This window comes from Saccopteryx leptura, chromosome 1 (genome assembly GCF_036850995.1).
Source record: "Saccopteryx leptura isolate mSacLep1 chromosome 1, mSacLep1_pri_phased_curated, whole genome shotgun sequence".
In the NCBI taxonomy this organism is placed as follows: Eukaryota; Metazoa; Chordata; class Mammalia; order Chiroptera; family Emballonuridae; genus Saccopteryx; species Saccopteryx leptura.
In genome coordinates, this window is record NC_089503.1 from 286,114,454 (window position 1) to 286,136,708 (window position 22,255).

General features: G+C 41.2%; 1 protein-coding gene across 2 annotated transcripts in view; it reads left to right on the forward strand.

Moving 5' to 3' along the window:
• The first annotated feature begins 11,967 nt into the window (after positions 1-11,967).
• The window catches only part of GRIN2B (glutamate ionotropic receptor NMDA type subunit 2B), a 442,385-nt gene continuing 432,097 nt past the window's right edge, over positions 11,968-22,255 (forward strand). Inside the window, exons 1-3 of one of the 2 annotated variants that reach the window (XM_066355404.1) lie at positions 11,968-12,060; positions 12,433-12,660; positions 13,624-14,058. The gene's annotated coding sequence lies outside the window, so the exon portion shown is untranslated. Of the gene's footprint in view, positions 12,061-12,432; positions 12,661-13,615; positions 14,059-22,255 lie in introns of those variants that run through there. The other variant, XM_066355413.1, reaches the window with a different exon arrangement.

Here is a 22,255-nt window from a genome sequence, read left to right on the forward strand (position 1 = left end):
CCATGGCAAGTTCCTTAATCTCTTTGTTCCTTGGTTTCTTCATCAATTATGTGGAATAATAATAGCACCTACCTCACTGGGCTGTTGTGTAGATCAATTAATTAATGCAGAGCACTGAGAATAGTGTCTTCGAACATTGCTCAATGAGAGTTATTACTGTTATTATTATTACTAGTTAGAAAAATTTCTCAAGACTATAACAAAAATTAGTGTCTTTGGTTTTTTACTACCAAACCTGCTTTTCCTGTGTCCCTATCTTAGTGGTATTCAGTAATTCAGTTAGTCATGCTCAAAAATGTGGAATTGTCTTATCATGCTCTATCACCGCACATACTCAGCCAATTGCTGTATCCTGGCAATTTTACTTTGGCAATACAAATAAATAAACACAACTGTATAATCTTTCTAAAATATGTTCTTTCTTCTCTTTTTTTACTGCCACTGTCTTAATTCATTAGCACTGCCTAGAGGATAGCAATAGTCTTCTAATTTGTTTGCTTGAATCCAGTATTTTGGAGGCAGAATGCTCATAATAGAAACAGCATATATTTTTTGTCTTGTAACTTGACCTTGAACCTCACCTCTACCTCTTGCCAGAAGTGGGATTTTGGGAAAGTTACCTAATCTCACTATGTTTTCATCTTCACCTATGTAAGAGGTGATACCAACATTTACTGCATAGAATTGTTGAAAGAATTTATACGAGATAATTAAGGTAAAGCACTCAGTACATAGTCAGAAATCAATTATTCTTAGTTTGACTCCTTTATCTCTATTTGCAGTTGGTCCAGGTTGTTGCCAGCATTATTTTCCAAAAGTAAAGGCCAGAACAAATTTCTCTTCTCCACAACCATAGAGTGTCAAATAAAACCCAGATCCCTTAGTCTGGTATTCAGCTGCCTCCAAAACCTGCTTCAATACTTGGATTACGTTCCTCCTTAGACTCTGCATACGTTGCTTGCTATGACTTGACTGTGCCTCTGAGATTCCGCCTGTGCTTTTCATCCAGCTTAGAATGGTCTAACTCCTCATGGTGATTATAGCTAGTGATACTGATTGTATATTTGAAAGTTGCTAAGAGAGTAGATCTTAAAAGTTCTCATCACAAGAAAAATATTGTAACTATGTGTGGTGATGGATGTTAACTAGACTTACTGTGATGATCATTTGCAGTATATACAAATACTGAATCATGATGTTGTACACCTGAAAGTAATATAACTTTATATGTCAATTATATCTCATTAAAAAAGTCTATAACTAAATTCAGAACTAGTATCACATCCTCTGAGGTACAAGATTTTCTTCATCCCTTTGTATACCGTATAGCTATTGCCATAAAATTGCTTCACAATAAACCACCCTAAAACTCAGTGGCTTAAAACACCATGCATTTATTCTCACAGATCTACAAATTAAATAGGCTGAGCTCAGCTAGGGTGGCTCCATTTTGCTCTGCATATCTCTTTCTACATGTAAGATAGCATGTTAGCCTACACAGGCTCTTCTTGTGGAAATGACAGAGGTTTGAGAGCTCAGGCAGAAATATTCAGGCTTCTTGAGATGTGCCTGTGGATCTGGTGCTCCATTAATTAATTCTGTCTCATTGTACTGGTTAAAGCAAGTCACATTGCCAAACCCAAAATCAAGGTGTTGGGAAAGATACCCTTCCCAGAACGGAAGTGTACTGCAGAGTTACATGGCAAAGGGTGTGGATATATGAAGAAATGAATAATTGGAGCCAATAGAGTGATTGCCACACTCTAGCTGGAACAAATGGGTCTTCTGGGATCTTAGCATCTTACTTCTAGCTCTATTACAGAGGTTAAATGATTCTGTAATTTATTGTTTCTGCTCCATATTGATTTTCTTTCTTTAGATTATCAACTTCTGGAAGGCAAGGATATCTTTTACTTTTTTGGTTTTTTCCAATAATACTTAGCAGTCTCACATATAGTAAGTATTTTGTTAATGTTTTTCAAATTAATATTTTTTTATTTTGAATAAACTAACAGGTAAATTTTGTAAAAATAAATTTTTGAAATGTTTTTGTTCTAAAAAGAAATTCAGAAATTGATCCTACATATAGGCTAAAGACTTTTTCTCTACAAAGTCACCAAATTATATTGAAATTATTGTTCACAGCAATCAACCAATGGACAAGAGAAGAACTTTGAGAAGGAAATTTGGGAGGGTTTATAAAATATATTAGTAATTATGGATGAAAGGGAAGAAGTATTTGTAAGATGTGAGAGAATATGCATTTTGAAGTTCTAAAACAAGGCATAATAATTTTTACAGGTTAAGAACAATTTTATTGCATAATTGTGGTTTGTCAAAGATCTCACCAAAAAAAACATTAGTATTCACTGATGATCAATCACAACATTGAGACTGTAAAATGGCAGTCTTCTAATTTTATCATTTCTTCAACATTTATTTATTAGAGTGTTTGTAAAAAAGAGCTTTTCTCCCTTCTACCCACCCCATTTTCTTTGAGTAGCCCTGTGGACTAATGGAGTTCTTTTTCATTCAAGGTGTCATAACCAATAATGGTCATTTTGTTATATGCTACACTCATCCCAAATGTGTCCAGTGGGAGACTGTAGGCTGGATCCTATGTCCTTCTGATATGTTTCCATTAGTCTTTGAGAACTTCCTTGCTTTTGAGCCAAGCATGATGTTCTGGGCTCACCTTGCATTTTCTCTGATTCAGTCCTGGAATCAGCCATTTCTCAAGGATCCTTGGTTCCTTTCAGTGGACAATGATATTTAGAAACCAGGATTTGGGTGCTAAGTATGCTCACTGTTACTGGGATGTCATTGCTATTAGGCCCTATTAGTAGATAAAGCACATATATAATATATATAATTATTAATTTACATATAATAGAGAGAAAGCATATATGTGATATATATAATTTAAAATTTTTGTCCATAATTACTGCACTAATAACACTATGAACAACAAACACTCTATTTGAAGTTTAAGATTAAAAATATAATCTTTGTCCTTAAGTTATTTAAAAACAGGAACATGGTCATATAGTATTATTTTATTACCCAACAGATTACTTAGTAATTAGAAAATATACCTTCATAACTGAGAGATCTGGTAGGTAACTCCCAAATCAATGATCAAAAAATTTGGCATCATTAATAATAAGACAGACTGGCATTTCGTGCCATTTGACATAATGCACTAGCATAGTTCACAGTTTCACCTTGCCAGAAATATTTATACTTAACCTATTGTATTTATGAGGGGAAAAAAATCAGACAAACCCAGATTGTGAAATATACTATAAGGTAACTGGCCCAGGCTCTTTAAAAATGTCAATGTCATGAAAGACAAAATAAACAGAAGATACGCATGTATATACTATATTAAAGGAGACTAGAGAGATAAAATAACCAAATGCCTGATAAAGAACATTCACGGGACAACTGTAAACTCTGAATATTGATTTAAATACAATTATGATGTATGTATATTAGAAGATATGAGGGTAGAAATGTGCATATGTGGTACACTAGTTAGTGTGTATGTGTGAGAGGGAAAGAGAGAGAGAGAGAGAGAGAGGGAGAGAGAGGCAAACCCTTATCTTCCATAGCAGGGTGTCAAAAGATAATGGATGAACTAAAAATTTAAATGTAGCCATGTAAGCATGGCATTTTGAGCTGTGAGGGTGAATGTCAGCAGTTTTAATTAAAAGAGCTGAACATGGTGGCCTTTCGAGGGTCAGAAATGGTGGCAGGAAGTGAGGGACTACTGTTGAATTACTTCATGATTTTAAACTCTTTGCTTGCATAACTTTGATTAAACTAACATCTAAATTTAAAAATGAAATAAACCTCAATTTCAAAACAAAATGAAAAGGAGTGCTGGCTATGAAAAGATACAGAAAGGAGGGAAGCTGGGGAGGACAGACTATGAAGGAAGCAGCAGTCAAGAAAGAGTTTGAACTAAATCCCATTAGTGGGGATCCTGGTGAGAAGTTCACGCAGGGTCATCATCATGCAGCTCTTATAGAGACAGGGAGAACCCTTCCTTAAATACTCATGACCTCATTTCTCGGGTCCTCTTCAAAGTCACTCTCCCATTTACTCATTCTGGCGCTGCTCTGGGTGTTGGGACTGTAGTGGTGAACGGAATGGACCAGGCTGCTCTCCTCGGGGAGTTTACATTACATACCTCTTGGGGCGCTGTGCGTATTTAGGACACAGGAAGACCAGTCATCCCTTGTCTCAGATGGGTGTCTTAGCATTCTCTCAAAGCTGTGTGTGTGTGTGTGTGTGTGTGTGTGTGTGTGTGTGTGTACACCCTAATGCAGCAATTTTCAACCTTTTTTATCTTATGGCACAGGTAAGCTAATTATTAAAATATATATATGTATTTTGCCTATCTGACAAAAATAAGTATAATTTTGATTCATTCACACTAGATGGCTATTGCGTTGGATGTTGTCATTTTTTTTTATTTGACAATCTAAGGGAAAAGAGGTCAGTGCCCCTGATTAAATAGGTGCTGCATGTTTTAAAAATTCTTGCAGCACACTCATTGAAAATTGCTGCCCTAATGAAATCCAGCTTACCTCACACAGTTTCACATTTATTTGTGGGAGCACTGTCTCCACACATGGTTGTGACGCATCCTTGTGACTCCATGTTCTCTACACAGCCCTCCAAGTCTCTGCCCGCTATTGCATTTCCTCAACTTAGCAGGAAATCCCTCCACTGTTTTGTTCTTATTCCCTTAACTCGGTCCACATCAGGTCTCTGGCTGGCAGTGCGGAGGGGACAGTGTGAGAGGAGCAGAGGATCTGTGTGACGTGAGCAGAAGTCATTGTCCATAAAAACTACTCTGGGCCCTGGCCGTTTGGCTCAGTGGTAGAGTGTCGGCCTGGTGTGCAGGAGTCTCGGGTTCGATTCCTGGCCAGGGCACATAGGAGAAGCGCCCATCTGCTTCTCCACCCCTCCCCCTCTCCTTCCTCTCTGTCTCTCTCTTCCCCTCCTGCAGCTAAGGCTCCATTGGAGCAGAGTTTGCCCGGGCACTGAGGATGGCTCTGTGACCTCTGCCTCAGGCGCTAGAATGGCTCTGATTGCGGCAGAGCGACGCCCCAGATGGGCAGAGCATCGCCCCCTGGTGGGCGTGCTGGGTAGATCCCAGTTGGGCGCATGCGGGAGTCTGTCTGACTGCCTCCCCGTTTCCAACTTTGGAAAAATATAAAAAAACAAACAAAAAACAAAAACAAACAACAAACAAAAAAACAAAACAAAAAAAACTACTCTGGAAGATACGAGGACACTGAAGGGAGTATGAAAAAAAACAAAAAGGTGGTGTCTCCCGGGATGATGATGACAGTGACTGTTCCAGGAGCAAAGGCCCACAGGGAAGCTGGAAGATACTAAAGTGAAAGAATAATATTGGGGCCACTGATCATGGCTCATAAAGAAAAACCTGAAAAAGTCTCAGAGATGGCATGAAGTGATGAGAGAGAAGGGAACCAGTGAGAGAGGAGATACAAAGTTGATCTCCATTTTGTTTTACCATTGGAGTCATTATCCAACTGCCTCTAATAATAAGACGTCTCAAAGTGCTTTCAGGTAGAGATGGAGTCTCTCAGCCATACTGTCCGTGGTAAAAGAAAACAGGGCACACATCTCAAGAAGCTTGAACAATCTGAGAGTGAAACCTCAGAGGAATGTACCTTCCCGACAACCCAGTGGTGGAGTTACAGGCTGGTTTTCCTGCAAAGGCTGAGATGGGGGTGGTGGGGAAGAAAAAGGAGATACAAATCAAGATTCTAAAAAATTTTCTTTTAAAAAAAAAGTAACAGCTGGGTCAGATACAGTATTGTGTATCTTTGCTATATTGGAGGAGGAAAAAAACAATAAGGCAGTGCCAACTCTATCTGTGCTCAATAGGGGCTTATTTCTATTCAGGTGTATTCTTTAAAAACAGTTTTTTTCCATTGATTTGAGAGAGAGAGAGAGAGAGAGAGAGAGGAAGGGACAGATAGTAAGGAGAAAAGAGAGAGTGAGAGAAGCATCCATTTGTTCCCCTTAGTTGTTCCCTAAGTTGTGCACTCATTGAGTACTTGTCCTCTGTGCCCTGACTGGTGATTGAACCTGCAACTCGGTGTGCCAGGACAATGCTCTATCCACTGAGCAACCCATCCAGGCTCAGGATGTGTTCTTGAAGGAGTTGAGAGATGCCAGAAATAACGTCATGCAAATTCTTCCCTTTCTGTTACAGAGAATGCTTATTATCACGTAACATCTTATATCTCCTACTTTCTGGATTCAATAAATCTTCTCTAATTATCTTGTTTATACCTCTCATCTCTCTCTCTCTCTCCCTCCTTCTGTTTCCATTGTATAATTATGAAAAGAAAAGGGCACATCTAAAGAAGTATTAAAGAAATGATTTTCTGGGTACACAATGTAAATGTCTGGAAGTGTATTGTGACAATGTACACAACAATCTCAATAAAATATGGTGGATAATGATGACTGTTTCATTATTGGAGGATAGGCAAGTCTTTAGATAAGGAGATGGAGGGTGTTTTAACTTTGAAAAAAGACTGCTCCAGTTGAATAATTAATATCATTATGATAAGAACAAAATAGAGGTTCTTTAAAAGAGTAATGATGGTAGAGTCTTAGTATGCTTGAGAAAGTTATTAAAATTGAATGCTCTGCCCATGTTTCCTGTACACTCCAGGAATTGCAAGCAAAAGAAGATGGATTGGATTTAGCAGAAGGCATTAATATGCATGTTGTCAACTGGGCCTTTAACAAATTATTTTTTCAAAGATAAAACATTCAAATATTTTCTTTGGAAACCAGGAAGCATGGTTTACATTAGGTAACAAGCAGAGGCAGAATGACTTTGAAGCTAATGCAGCTTCAGATCCCTAGCCCCTCACTTGGGGCCCTTTCTAAGGCTGGGGGAGAGGGCTTAATTGTGTGTCCAAATGTTTTAGCAAAATCTGCTAAAGGAGCATATTTTAATTGCCATCTATTAAGATTACTGTCTCTTTCCACTCTAACTTTCTCTGATTTCCCCTTGCACTGGGTGTTGTTAGAGTGGCAGTGAGCACTTTTGAGATGAAACAAAGAGGAAGTTGAGTTGGAAATGATTTAATTTGGATTTAGTGAGATATATTTATGTGTCTTGCAATCAGTTTCCTGTACAATGAAGTTATTGCCAGCTGACCCAATAAATGGAATGCTCCCAATAAACTCCATCTGTCCCTTGTGCCTGCACACCCAGAATTGTGACACAAATTGTCGCAGAACATGCTCTGTGGGTCATCCCCTTATTCTAGTTGGAGAAAAAGCTGCCTCTAATTTACCTGAAGTTGTTAAACACTTTTGTATTTTGTAATCTCTTTTTTCCCATTTGAGATTTGTTTCACACATAGACTACATAACAATTTAGAATCTTCTTTAAAGAATCAAAGTGTATTTGCCCATTGGAAAGCCATTCAAGCTTTGTAAATGTGGACATCAGCATTAAGATCTTGGAATTTTTTATAGAGCGGAAAGAGAAACCCAAACATAGAAGTGTAAAAAGTTTATTTCAGAGAGTTGATTAAGCCCAGTTGTGCCACTTTGTGTGTAATTTGGAGAAAACATTTTGGGATATATTCTTTCTATCTTTTTAAAAATTATTATTATTGAGAGTCAGGGAGACAGGCAGACAGACTCTCGCATGCACCTTGACTGGGATTCACCCAGCAAGCCTCTTATAGGGTGATGCTCTGCCCATCTGGGGCCACTGCTCCATTTCTTGGCAACTGAGCTATCTTAGCACTTGAGTTGAGGCCATGGAGCCATCCTCAGCCCCTGAGGCCAACTTGCTCAAACCTTTTGAGCCATGGTTGCGGGAGGGGAAGAGAGAGATAGAGAGGAAGGAGAGGGGGAAGGGTGGCGAAGCAGATGGGTGCTTCTCCTGTGTGCCCTGGCTGGTAAGAGAACCTGGGACTTCCACACGCCAGGCTGACAATCTACTACTGAGCCAGCCAGCCAGGGCCAGGACATTTCATAAAACAAGTGAGACATTACAAACTGTTGCATAGGGCATGTTTGAAGAGTCTCTTCTTTTATTATTTACATTTATATATTAAAAAACCTAGAGGAGATTCAGATAATGGTTAATGGAAGATGAAACAAAAGAAGATAAAGAGAAATACTGACATCAATAGAACTCACTCTGACATTAAGAGGCAAATTGCAACATTTTTTTTCAAATTATTCCAAAACTATAATTCTTGAAGAAAAGAAAAATTTTGAATAGAAGTAATAAATAGACTTCTGGATTGTTTGATCATCCAGGTAATGGAGAGGAGAAAATCATATGAACACATTGGGAAGAGATTTGAATTTCTGTCTTGAGACAAAATATTAACAGTGATGAAGATAATTTAAAAAATAATACATTGCAAACTAGTTAATGACTAATCTCAGTTCAAGGGATATTTAATATTAAGTCTTATACAAGAAAATTTGAAATCCTTGCAACCTTACTACTTATATGTAAGAAATTTGATAAAGGTTTTTCTTAATTTGAAAACAATTCTAAAAAATTAACATTGCACTACTACCAATAAGCAAGACATTTGTCTATATGGTCAATATTGAAAACCAATTTTGAACACTCATGGTAAAGAGCAGATTGGATTATTTCTATTATCTCTATAGAAAAGAATATTATTAACATAATGTAAAGAGGTGCTCAAAGAGTATGAAGTAAAAAAAAATACAGAAAAACAAGTATAACAGAAGTCAGGCATTAACTAACCAAATTTTTTTTATCATTTAATTAAAAAAATTGAAGCATTTATAAGTATCAAAGAATTTTTAATTATTGTGACTTATTTCTAGTTTTAAGTAATTTCACTTTTATATCAAAATTTCTACTTTTTCCTTTAAAACTAGGACTCAAATTATAAGCTTTAGGTTCTATTTTTGGTACCAGTGTTTGATATGAAGATGTAATATACATAAGTATACTTTTTTTTTTTTTTTCTGAGGAAAGCATGGGCTTTGCATCTACTGATTGGGTCATGGACAAGAGTTTTGCTTCTCTCTTTGGGTTAAGTGAGCTAGCAGAGTCTACCAGTGTCATCAGCATCCTGGGTAAAAGCTTCTACCTCAATAATAATGCTGTGAAACCACATCTTATCTTGTTAGAGTGTTGCTTTCTGTGCTGACCGACTAGGAGTTTGAATGTATGCATATTTGCAACATGAATCTGGGTGATCTTTGAAAACAGCTTTATTAAAAGGTTCAGGTTCCTTGGAGGCAACGGTTGTTCATGAGACATGCAAGTGAGTCTGAGAAGCAAGGAGAGAAGTCTTCTGCCATTGAATGGGCAATGGGCAGTGGATACCATGGAGAAAATCTATACCTTCCACTCACAAGCTGCATAGTCCTGAGAATTAGCACGGCTGCTTGGGAAAGTAGTGTCTGATAGTCATTTAAAAACGTCAATATTTACTGAGCCTCTACAGCATGTTGGAAATGGTGCTTGTTTTGGAGGAGGTGATTAAAAAGACATGAGCACCTGTGGACCTGAGAACTGGACCTAGACAATCTGAGGCTTTTGTCTCCTTCCTGTCCTTGGAAAGTACATCCTGCCCAATGTTTCTGCACTAGCAGCAGTTTCCAGGATGCATCCTTGAGAGAGAAATGTATTGTTGAGATCATCTGACTACATACATGACTGAACCCTGCTAAGGTCTCTAAATAAACGCTTAAGACTCTTGTGGGAAGGTGCAGAGGTTTGGTTGTCCTGCAACTGCTCAAGAAAAGCCTTGTATATAAGTTATCTTGCTTATTAACACTGCCACCTGCTAGTTTGGAGTGGCCTTTCTTCTTTCTTTGGCCTCTATATGCTCTTTGTGTATGAGGACCAATTTCAAATTATACCCTGGGAACTTCAGAGGTTGAAAACCAACAGCTAGTTACTAGGAATATATAGATAATCTAGCAGGTCTATCTGTATATCTTACATAAATAAGAATATGATTTTAAGTTTAATTTTATAAAATTGCCTTTTTAATATAGGCCAATAATGGTTATTTTATATGATTGGCAATTTCATATGATTGAATATCAGTAGTTTTATATGGTTCAACAAAAACAGCTTATGGAAGTATAGATTTTCTTTTAGGACAGTTCTTCATAATGCAGGTATGTCTGTGTAGTGTCTTTGGTGCCTGGGCCATACATGCCAGTAGCATCACCCAGTCATTTGATAACCGATCATGCTAATTCCTCTTCACATTTCCAAATGCAGAGGGTGGGAGTCAGGAGGATGGTGGTGAGGTGCCACGCCTCAGTTTAACATCCTTGAAATTGTCAGAGAAATCAATTCAGGCTTGGTTTCTAGAAGTGGAACTTGAGCTAGAAACTAAAGAAGAGTGTGGACTTAAGTAGGGAGAGAGTTCATTTTTTCCTCTACATTTGCAAAAGTTAAAAGCTTGGAATGGAATTGCTGGGTCCAGGAAAGGAAGAAAAGAAAAAAACAGAAAAGAAGGGTCCAGTTTTAGTGAAGGGAATTAGGGATAGGAAAGGGACTGTGAGCTATGAGGTTAAAAAAGTGAATTAAAGGTCAATCCTTGAGTGAACTTGATTTTCTTCTGAAGGTAATGAGTATTCCTGGAAGACTCAGAAAAAAGTGTTTCAGGACACACAGGGCCCTTGTTCTCTGCATCCTGCACTGCTCCTGGAACTCACGTTCTGACCACTGGAAGTCTGCACATACATGGCCGTTGTACACAGAAGGGCATAGCAGCTCTGGGGTGGTTCTGCAGTTCTCCCCACCTTAGAAAAATAACAGTACCATTACCGAGATAGAATAATTTGCAGATGAGCACTGTATTTGTGTTTTTACGTAAAGCTAGCGAGTTTGTGTGTATCTTAAACACTTCGATTCAAAGATTATAACTAACAAAAACTAGAAAACGTGAAAGAATTAGTTCAGCTGTAATGTGACTGCTGCCTGGTCTACAAGACTCAGTATACATCTGATGTATCCCGCACAGACCAGAGTGCCAAGATACTGGGTGTAACGACTTCACACAGAATTATTACCTGTGTGTTCATATGGTTCCTTTTTAGGAACATGGATGAGAAGCTCATGATATAACCCATCTGAAATGTTCCACCATTGTAATATTCTGGATCTTTGAAGACATAGTGCATCAATATAAAAATGATGCGTGCACAATGATATTGATATAAAAATAATACACAGGTGGTGATAAGTGCTATTAAAATAGAAAACAGCTTAAGAGGAAGAGAACTGAATGGATGTTGGCTTTTTATAAGAGCGTGGGGCTGTAAATGTCCTGCAATTTAATTTAATTCAGGGATTATTCACCTGTCTCATCTTCTCTCTTCACAGTCTTTAAATAACAGAATCGACTTTAATAAAGATCTTAAACTCCTCAAACCTTCACTAGCAGTCAGCAAAGCACATACATGATCTGTACTATACAATGTAACCCTTAATTACATTTGCCTTGCTTTGTTTCTCACTGTTTTACAGCCTCATGTGCTCAGAATAGATCTTAAGCTCCATGAAGGCAAGAACCGGGCTTTAAAATTGCGCCCAGAACACTGGATACAAGTATGGAGCAAAGGCTGATTATGGAACATAAAGCAAATGTCTTAAATTTTAAACTGCAGCTCTGCCTTTGAGATGCTCTTGGCATCCCAGCAGCAGCCCTCAGGGACACTGTCTCGTTCCCACCACCCCTTAGCCGCCCTTCCTCATTGCTGTTCCTCACTGAGGCCAGCAGGAGGCGCCACGGCCTCGGGTTAAGTCTTTCCCCGCTTCCTACCCCATTTCCCCCAGCACATGACGTGGAAAGCTGCCTCTGCCAGAGTCTTAGCAATTGGAGTGAGGGGGTGAAGGGGTTTGGGGGTGGGGTGGGGTGGGGGGTGTGGAGAACGAGGACACGCGAGCACACACACACCCTGGGAGCAGAAAGATCTTCTATGGCTTCGTGGGTATCTCATCCTACCAGAGCCTGTGTGTGAGAGGTAGGTAGGTGTGTGTGTGTGTGGGGGGGGGGGGGGGGGGTGCGCGCGCGCGCGCGCGTGTGTGCGTGGCACGTTTTTGAGTGTGAGACCAAAATCCAGATCAGGCAACCTGTGATCTCGCGCCCTTCCCGCCCCGTCCCCGGTGATTAATACCCATTTTTCTTACTCTCCCCTCCTCCCTCCTCCTCTTCCTCTCCTGCTGCCTTGAGCTTGACTTGCATAGCCTGCCCCCGCCCGCTTCCCCTCCCCCCGGCTCCGATCCTCACCAACTGGGATCTCGGCTCCTGCCTCTCCACCCCCCCCCCCTTTTTGTGAAAGGAAGGTCCCCCACCCCCTCTCAGAAACCACTTCCTCCCGTTTCTTCACCTCTAGGAAATCTCGGGGCTTTGCTCTATTGAAAGTGCTCGTCAGGGTGATTTTTGATCACCACAATCCAGAAGTGCTGGCGTCCAAATGCATTTTCTTCTGCTTTGCAAAGAAGAGTCGTGAACTTCAAAACCCTCGAGACGGATTTTTAATCCTGCTTGGCAGGTGAAGGAAAACCTTCTATCCCCGGCCACCCCTCTCCCGAGACTGCAATCGCTGAGCCGCTCAGAGCCGGTACGTCAATATTCGCTTTGGAGTCTCTTGTCTCAATGTTGGGGTTTGGGGTGTCGGCAAGATAAAGGGTCGAAGCCGTGGTACCGTTAACCCAATCTGGTGTTAGGTAAAGCTCTTAAATCCAGCAGAACCCTGCAATTGTTAATTTGGACGTGGCTTTAAAAAATTTCTTTATAGGGTTAAAAGGTAGGGCTCTCTCTGGTCTTTTTTGGGGGGTTAAGCCCTTCACCGAGCAGAGAGGCTGGGCATCGGTGCCCCGGGCCGAAGCCACGCGCCGCGACCATCCGTCCAATCGACACGTTGCAGGTGAAGCCCGGTGTGCTGCACATCAGCGCGGCGGCGGTGTGAGTGTGCGCGGGGGTGAGTGTGAGTGCGCGCGCGGGGGCGCGTGCGCGGCGGGGGCGTGTGTGTGCGCGTGTTAGTGTGCCCCTTCCAAGAAATGCCCAGTGTGCGCCCCATGCACAATCAGAACCCATTCAGCACAAGCCCGGGGTGGGAGGAGGCGCTGCTGCTGGAGGCAATGGGGAGAGCGAGACAGACCTGTCAGCAGCAATGCAGATGGGGCTGGGGGTCGCACTTGCTGGCGAGTTAAGTGGGGATGGTGTTTCTGCGTGTGTGTGTGAGTGTGTGTTGCTATGTGGTACCGCTTCTCCCTCCCTGCCTCCTTCCTTCCCACTTCCCTCCTTCTCTTTCTCCCTCCCGCCCTCTCCCCGCTTCCATTCAGGTTGGCTTTCCCACCTCTCATCTATGCTTGTCCCAGGAATGGTATAGCCAGACCTTTTCTGAATTATTTATAGACCGGTGCCAGCTGTTTTCAATTCCTCTTGTGTGCACTCTGTGGGAAATGCGGGGTTTCCAACCCCCTTTTCCTTAAAACGAATTGATACCTTTTTCACAATGCCTTTTTCTTACCCTCTGGGGTACACTCGAATCAAACCCTGACCGCCTCTTTTTCCCCCATAGGAAGGGGACGCTTTGGGAATGACCATGCTCCACGGAGGGACATAGCCGGCCCCCAGCTTCTCTACACAGAGCCTCCTCCACTAAAGCTCCGAAAATCAAAAATCCGTAATTGCCAGAGGAATAATAAAAAAAAATAGCCCAGCCACTAACCTCACATGCAAACGGAATAATTACTCTGGATTCTGCATTGTGAGCTGCTCTCCATACCCTGATTTACCTTTGAATTCTATCTTTTCTTTTTCTTTAAATTTTCATCTCTTCAAGACACAAGATTAAAACAAAAATTCACGAAAAATTGGATTTTAAATGATCTTCCTTTCATTTACCCTTCGTCTTTCTTATGTGGATATGCAAGCGAGAAGAGGAGACTGGACATTCCCAACATGCTCACTGCCTTAATCCGACCCTCTAGAGGTTTGGCTTCTACAAACCAAGGTAAGACACATTCTATTGTATTTTCTTTTCACCTGGGGTAAGGGATTCCTTGTTTCTCTCTCTTTAAGTCCCTCAAGTGGATTTTTTTTTGGAAGAAAAGGTAACACGATATTAAAATAATGCTGTTTGGGCAAAGGCTTATTATTACAAAGGGGAAAATCTCCCACGTTATTTCTTTTCTTTCCTCATCAAACAGGTTTGGGGTTTTTGGGAGGCTGTGGGGGTGGATGTCTATAGGAACAGAGGGTGTTGAATGGCATAAGGTTTAAAAAATTTTTTTAAATTTTATTGCAGACATGACTTGGAAACCTGTGTGATTTTCAAGTTAAATATCATTTTATTCACCCAAGGCTAAAGCTCTGATTTTTATGGGAATCTAGAAATCTCCCCCCAGTCCCCAGCTGGCTTTCCCCCTTGCCACTTCCATGCCTCTCTCTCTTATCTCCTGTCTCTACCTTCCTAGCCATCCTTTTCTGTGCCCTTTGTAAAAAATGAAGATAATGACTGAGATACTGTGGTTATTGTCCCGAAGTACACTTGCTGTCTAAGGGGTTTGACACTGGGCCCAGAGAGCCCGGGAGGCCTACTGCAGAGGCACTGGTCTAGGTGGGGAATCCGGCTGGTCTAGGAACACCTGGAATGGAGGGATGCTGCAGGTTTAGAGGACTGAAATCTGAAGCTTGGAAAAAAGGAATTCTGTCAATATTCTGCTTTTAATTTGTGTTTTTATCATGTGCTATTATTTTTAAGCTGTAAATTTCTCCTTCTGTCTACACATCTATTTATACCCACACATCCTCCAAGCAAACTGTTACTTCCACACTCTTGCAAAATGGCTATCTTGCAGAGTTCTAAAATGCTGTGCATGTGGAAGGGGTGCAGGATTCGACACGTGAGCCTTTGTGTTGAACAAAGAGATGTGCCGTTTGCATGTGTTAGTCTTGTACCCTCAGAATAGAATTAATACTTTCATTTTTTTCCCCCTCTCATCATTTTTTACAATATTTGAAATGTAGTTTGGCAGTATTTTCATGTACTTAAAAAGAGAAATAGCAGGAGAAATGGAAAAGACTTAACTAATGACTCTTCAATTAGTTCCTCATGTAATCCAAGACAACTCCTGGGGAAACCAGAGTGTCCATGTGCTGAAGGGCCGTGATGGGAGCTCCTCTCCTCGGCCGATTGGGTGTGTGGCCACAGGCTCTGAGGGCGCCCAGGTGCAGCAATCCGGTTGAGATCAAGGTCTTCAAAATAGCAGAGCAGAATCATTAGCATCAATAATCTTTCTTAAAGTATTCTCCCTTCAAATCTTTCTATTCTGCTATTTTTTTTTCCATAATACTTTAAAATAAGCTGAACTACTGAAGGGATGTGGGGGAAGTAGTGGAAGGTCCCTGTTTCTCAGCATCACCGTAGAAGGTAGTTCTTCATTGTCTAAAGATGAATATGAACCATATTCCCTACTCCCCTCCCCCAGGGTTCATTCTTTTGAACGTTTATTGTTTAACCACTAACCTGTAACCATGGCGTTATCCAAGCGAGAGGGTGGGATCTCACTTTGAACCGTGTTCTCCTCATGTTCCCTTAGAGATACCTGAGCTGGTTCCCCATCTGCTTCTACTCCTTCAAGTGGAGAATGAACTCTTAAAATTACTTCAAAATAGAACAGAGATATGGGTGAGAAATGCAGCTCCCCGTGTGATGGTTTCCTAGGAACAGATGAGCAAGGCGAGGTGGGCATCAAAGGTCACATGCCCTCATCTGCCTTCCTGGTACTTGTTGTGTTTGTTGGCCATGAGGATGACAGAAGTCCTTTAGACAGGGTCTCAGTCACACTCATCTTGGTTGCTAAAGGGATTAAGCCAGGTTCCACGTCACCTTTAGTTGGTCCAAAGACTAGGCAAAGGACAAAAGGTTAAAAGGTGAGGATTCTGAGGAAGTGGGGGACCAGGTGATAGGAAAGCTATAAAGAGAAAAGAATGAAATTCTGACTGGAAAGGGCTTGTTAGGAATCTAGGAGGAATCCCCACAGGTGGTCTGTGCCTTTTCCATGCCCAAAGCCATTTTAGTTCCCCTGGGGAGGAGGGAGGTGTCCCTGTACTCCTGAGCAGATTGTGTCCCTCAGTGGTGTTCTGGGCTGTCTCAGGGCCATTGTCACTCTTTCTTTTCTCTCATAGCACAAAGAGCTGACTGGGTTCTGTTTTGTCTTCTCTCCTTTTGTCGTCGTGTCCCCCTCCCCCCCCCCCCCAATGTGGGTTGCATGGGAAAGAGATGTGGCTGCTGGTGGGAGGGAGGAAGAGCAAATTTAATTTTAATGGAGGAGCCTTCATGATGCACAATTAAGAAAAAATTCATGGGAAATAAAGACTTCCCAGGAAAGTGTGGTTAAGAACATTAGATTGGTGATTTCAAGGGAATCAGAACAGCATGGTTGTCTTCTGTCTCCATATTCAGGTGCAGCGAAGCATGACGGAGCCATGAACACAGAATGATGTGGCATCTGAGAGGTAGATGTTAACATGCAAGGAGAGGAGCAGGGTGTGGACTCCAGAGTGTCTTATTTCTTCTCTCCATTGATTTGTCCCTAGGAAGGCTGTCTGTCCGAAGAGTCTTGGCTTTGCCACTGTATATGTGTAATTTATGACAAGAGTGCTTGCAGACAAAGGGAATAAGCAAGGAGACAAAGTGACAGAAAAGGAGAAGGAAGAAAAAAAATTCTGTAGTCACTACTTTGCACAGCCAGTGCCATTCTCTTAGGCTGAGTGAGAAGAGCGACTTCCTCTGGTGAAGGGAGGAACAGCAGGCACCTTGATTTTGTATTCCTGCTTTACCTCCAGAAAGATGACTTCAGAACCTTGACCATTTTCCTTGACCTTCATGTACACACAGCTGGCTTTGTGTGTGGAGGGACAGTGGGCACCTGGGGGGTGAACACATGGACTGAAATTGGTTGGTAGGTTGAGTGGTTCTTGACAGGGAGAAAAGACAGAGCTGATCCAGCTTTTGGCCACATCACCATTAGCTTGTAAAACATTCCCCCGTTTCTTCCATGGGTGTGATGAAGTCAGGATACAGTGTTTTCCCCCTCTAATTTCATGTTCAAGAATATGAAAATGAAGGTGACATGTCCACTACTACTAACAGGTTAAAGCAAAAATTTTGTTAGTATTTATGAACAATGAAATATAGAAGGAAGCAAGAGAGAGGACAGGTTGTATGCGAAAAAACCATTACAAAAAAAAAAAAAAATCAGCCTATGGAAGCTAGGAAAAGTAAGGGAGCCAGGGTGAAAAGATTCTAAAGATTGGAAAACTATTGTCCTAAATGCTAGCCTTCTCTCCTAAACAGTGAAGCCTCTGGCAGACAGAACAACTCATCTCCTATAACTTGCTGGGGTCAGGAGTGAATAAGCTCTTTTCCCTCACTGCCATCCTATATTCTCCGTAAGAATTCTAGAAATTTCATCCTTTCATTAAACTACATTTTCAGTTTTTGGCACCGTGCATACAATTGGATCTCTGTAAATAAATATAGATTGAAAGACTTACCGGTCTAATGAATTGTTCACATTTACTAAAGTGCATCCCCTCTTTGCAACCACAAGAAGAAGTCTCCAGGGAGACTAGATTAGCGTTTGAATTGATATTATCTTTCGGAGGGATGCAGATGATAGAGGAACAGATGAGGGAGCAGGCATTATTCAGAGGAGGTAGGTTTCTGAGATTTACCGGTGGCTGTTATTGGTATGTCTGCAGCCATTGCACCAGATCTATTGGGTGAAAGAGTTTTGGGGGTTCTGTGAACCCAGAGAGGTATGTTCAGGAACCTTTGGTTGGTACCTTGTTGCTCTCCAACCACTTTATTTTTGTCTTTTACTTCCTAGTGCTTTCAGCTGAAGTTGACAGAGAAAGGACCTAGATAGAACACACATCGATCCCTTGTTGAAATCCTCCATGACTGCCCCAAGCAGAATACGTGCTCTGTTTTCTGTGCATTACGAGTGCCTAGTGGTGGTTATTAGTACACTTTATCTTTATTTTGTTTACATGCCCTGTTTCTTTAAGAAGTTTGTGAGCTCCTCAAGGGCAGGGAGGGTTGTTTTTTTCATTTGGAATCATTTGTACTTAGCGTAGTGACTGGCACAAAATACATAGTTAAGTATATTAAATGAATGAATGGAGAGAAGAAGTGAAATATTTAATTAGTAGATGATGCTATTTGTTGTTTGTCCTCATGGGTGTAGGAACTGTTTGAAGTTATGATGTTAAATGAAATGAAGAATATCAGGGCTCTGTGACACTTCAGAAGGCATCTACTCTGACCTTCTCATCTACTAGATGAAGAAGCTGAGATGCAGGGACATTGAGTCTTTTGCTTAAGGCTGTGTAGCTGCTTAGTGCCAGAGCTTTGTGCACCACTCCAGTCACTACAGTGAGGTATGGAGGTTATCTCTGAATTTCAAATATCTGTGTTAGCACTCCTTAAATTCGATTGTATAGAGGAGTCACCTGGGGATCTTGTTAAACTGCATGTTCTGATTCAGGTGGTCTGACGTGGTGCCCGAGATTCTGCGTCTCTGGCAATCTCCCTGGTTATGCCAAAATTGCTGGACCATGCATCGTCAATGTATTTATATATCATTGCCGCACCTAACTCTATGTCAGAGTTAACACTGGCAATTCCACATATATAATCTACTTTTGGGACTCCCAGCACTTCTGCTTTGTTCTTAAAAGTAAAAAAAAAAAAAAAGAAAAAGAAACAAACCCCAGAAAGGAACCTATGCATTTAAGTTCACCCATGTCCTCTCTACAACCCTCTTCCACCATGTATCTCGCCCGCCTCTTTCCCCTTTCATCCTCTATTCATTCTTATTCTGGTCCTTCGCATAACTGATTAATCTCTTTCTTTTCATGTTCTCCTGCTCCTTGGTTTATCTATTTGTTAATGTCTCATAATCTCTTTTCTTTCACACTATCTATTCTTTTCACTTTAATGCCTTTTTTTGTCTGCTCAATTATTCAACAAATGTTTGTTAAGAACCAATATTTGTCAAAGACTGCGTTATGAAAAAGAATTAGCTCTGGTAGGCACTTTCCAGTGGCTCAGGGTTTAATGGGGGAGGTGTGTAAGAAAGTCATCATATATTGAGGAGAGCTCTTCTGAACAGAAGCCTGGTAGAACAAGGTGGGCTTCACGGAGGGGTTGACAGCTCAACTCTGTCTTTAAGGATAAATAAGAGTTTTGTAGAAGGAGAGAATGGTCATTTTAGGAGGACGTAGGGCAGATGAAGAAGCCTGCTGGTATAAAGGGTGGGCCTCTTGCACTTCCTTGCTTCCCTTAACTTGGGGAGAAGAGCAATATGGAGGGTGCTGCCGAAGTTATGAGGAATTTTGGATTCCAAAGGATGAGGCAGAGAACACAGTCAGGGTCTTTTTTAAAGGAAAGGGAAGAGGCTCCAATTTCTGCTTTAGTGATTCTACACTTAGGACTCCTCGCCCTGTTTATTAGGCTTGCCTCTAGAATGAACAAATGATACAATTGTCATTTTAGACCACTGGATTGCAACCGACTTTGTTGATGGCCATTATAAAGAAAGGGACAGCTGCTGGTTGGTTTGTAGCCAAGGAGAGAGCTGGATCCGAGCCCAGGCCAAGCTACTCAGAATGAAGGACCAGCTTAGCCCATGTGCTCCTACAGCAGTGAGGTAGACAGTTGCTGTGCCATTCAGACACTAGCTGCTTTCTTTAGCGGCAAAGGGGATTGATGGAAGAAGAGGGCTTCAATTATTCCCAGGGAATCCCAGAATCCTCCTGGTAGCCTTTCCAAAATGACCTGATGTCAGAAGTATTCTTTATGGGGATACTCAGGAGTAGAGATGATGAAAAGACAGCTTTAGCCACTACTTTGTTAAACTGTAGCATTGGTGCCTAATGGCAGATGAGTTTTAAATGGACATTCCTCTAAATTTTACTTGCATCTTTTTCTGCTCCCCATTCTCTCCGCCCTTTCCTCCTCTTTCACCATTTCTCTGTGTATTGTAGTCGATACTCATTTTATTAGCATGAGCTTGGCCTGAAGACCGCTTCAGATCCACCCCATATAAATGGAGTATCCTGGATATTAAGGTATGAGGATTAGCAAATGCCACCACTGGCTGACTTGAAGGACATTTATTCCAAGGTGACTTTAGGGGCAGAGTGGTGGAGGCATAAGGACAAGGCTGTGCCTAGAGGGACAAGGAGAAGGGAGAGAAAGAGAAGCAACGCCAGACCTGAGAAGGCGCTGTTTCTCTAAGTTCAATAACAAAATCACCTGCAGAGCTTCAACACACACACACACACACACACACACACACACACACACACACACACACACGCCCTCAACAATAGCAGTAGCAACAAAAACAATGATGTCCTTGCCCAGGTTATCCACCAAACAGTTAAATTAAAATCTCCAAGGAAGGAATCCAGGCAGTGGTAGTTTAAGAATTCCCCAGGGGATTCTAATGTACGGCCATATTTGAGAACCACTGGGCAAGATGATTGACAAGGCCCCTATTAGCTGTAAACATCACGCAGCATTTTAACATGTAGAGCGAGATCCTATCACTGTGAAACTGTTACATGACTAACAGAGGGTCAAAGACATTGGAATCAGAGGGGATTTAGTGTACAGAGCGCATCCAAGGGGTGGAACTGGTGTGGAATTAAGAGCAGAGCTGTGTTTACCCTGTTCCTGAGCTCCATCAACACGGACACAGGCCTGGTGTTGACAGTTAGGAAAGTTAGGGAGTGCTTTTCCTTAACAGTCCTAAAACAGGTGTGACTCTGAAATAGGGCGAGTGAGCCTTGGTTCTGCAAACATCCTTTGTTCTACTTAGTCCTTATTGAGGGTGCCCCATTTCTTGTTTTGGACAGGAAGCCTCATTTCACTCCTTTGTAACCCTGCAAATGTAGGAAAACTATTAATAAATGGCACTGGATAAGCAGACCCTGATTGACTGGTGAGGGGTGTGAATGGTGCAATTATCTTAGGGCTGGTTGGAATTCACTAACCGTGTTACCCTCCCTCTCAGTGCCTGAAGCAGAATATTAAAGGCATGAAGAGGAGGAAGAGGGTAGGAGGCACTAAGCTTTGTTCTTTTCTGACTATAACTTTAATTACTGATTATCAGGCTGACCAGGTTCATCGTTTTCTCACATCTTTTCTTTTTGGCTCCCTCTCTTCCCCATTTTAAAATAAAATTTAAAATAAATGTACAGAGGTGAGAAAAACATCAGATTTATGGATCTGTCTTCTTTTAAAAAGCCAAACTAAAAAAAAATAGAAACACTAGGTTTTTTTTTTTTTGGACAGCTGTTAATCATGGTTGGAGATGTGAGAGAGAGGGTATGAGTGTGGTTTGGACTCTTGCTGGTGTTGGGTGGGACAGGCGGAGGTGTGAGACACGAAATACTTAGGGAAAACCTACGAAGTGTACTCATTGATCTGAATTTCCAGATATTTCTTGGTTGACTCCATAGGATGAAGGACTGCAGAAGAAACCCTACCCTGGCCAAATATAGGTGCTCAGATTTGGAAAATCTTTCTTGGGTAGGAGAATGTTGACCCTCATGGCATTTTCAAGAAAAAAATACTGAATGGGTTATTATATAGCCTGCATATATAAGAGAAGTAATTTGTTTGTTGATTAATTTGTCATTTGTTCATGAGGACAAAATTCATACTTTATGTCACTTTATGTCCTCAGTGTTGAGCAGAATACTCTGCATATGGGCAGTGCTCAGCAAATGCTGGTTGTTGTTTAAAGAGATAATAGAAATGAATGTGCATTTAGGATACTGTTGACAGATTTAAGCCTTTTATAAATGCTTGATGCTTTGGTTGAATTTTACAGAATTCTTTGGTTGAATAGATGAGAGTATCTAGTGGCTAACAGAATGAACATATACCTGTTTCTTAGTGCCTCGTGTCTTTGAGCTTCATTTTACCTTGTGTTTAATAAGGGCATTTCCTCAAAAGCTCTCATTCATCACTCGTTACGCTGTCTGTCCCTCTTCCCTTCAAATTCCATGTAAATGATGGCCAGTCCTTAAGGTCCATCCACGTCAAAGACTGTCTCACCCCTAGAGTCTTGCTTGCTCTTCCCACCTAGAAAGAAGCAATAGCAAGTTATTCATCCACATATTATTTT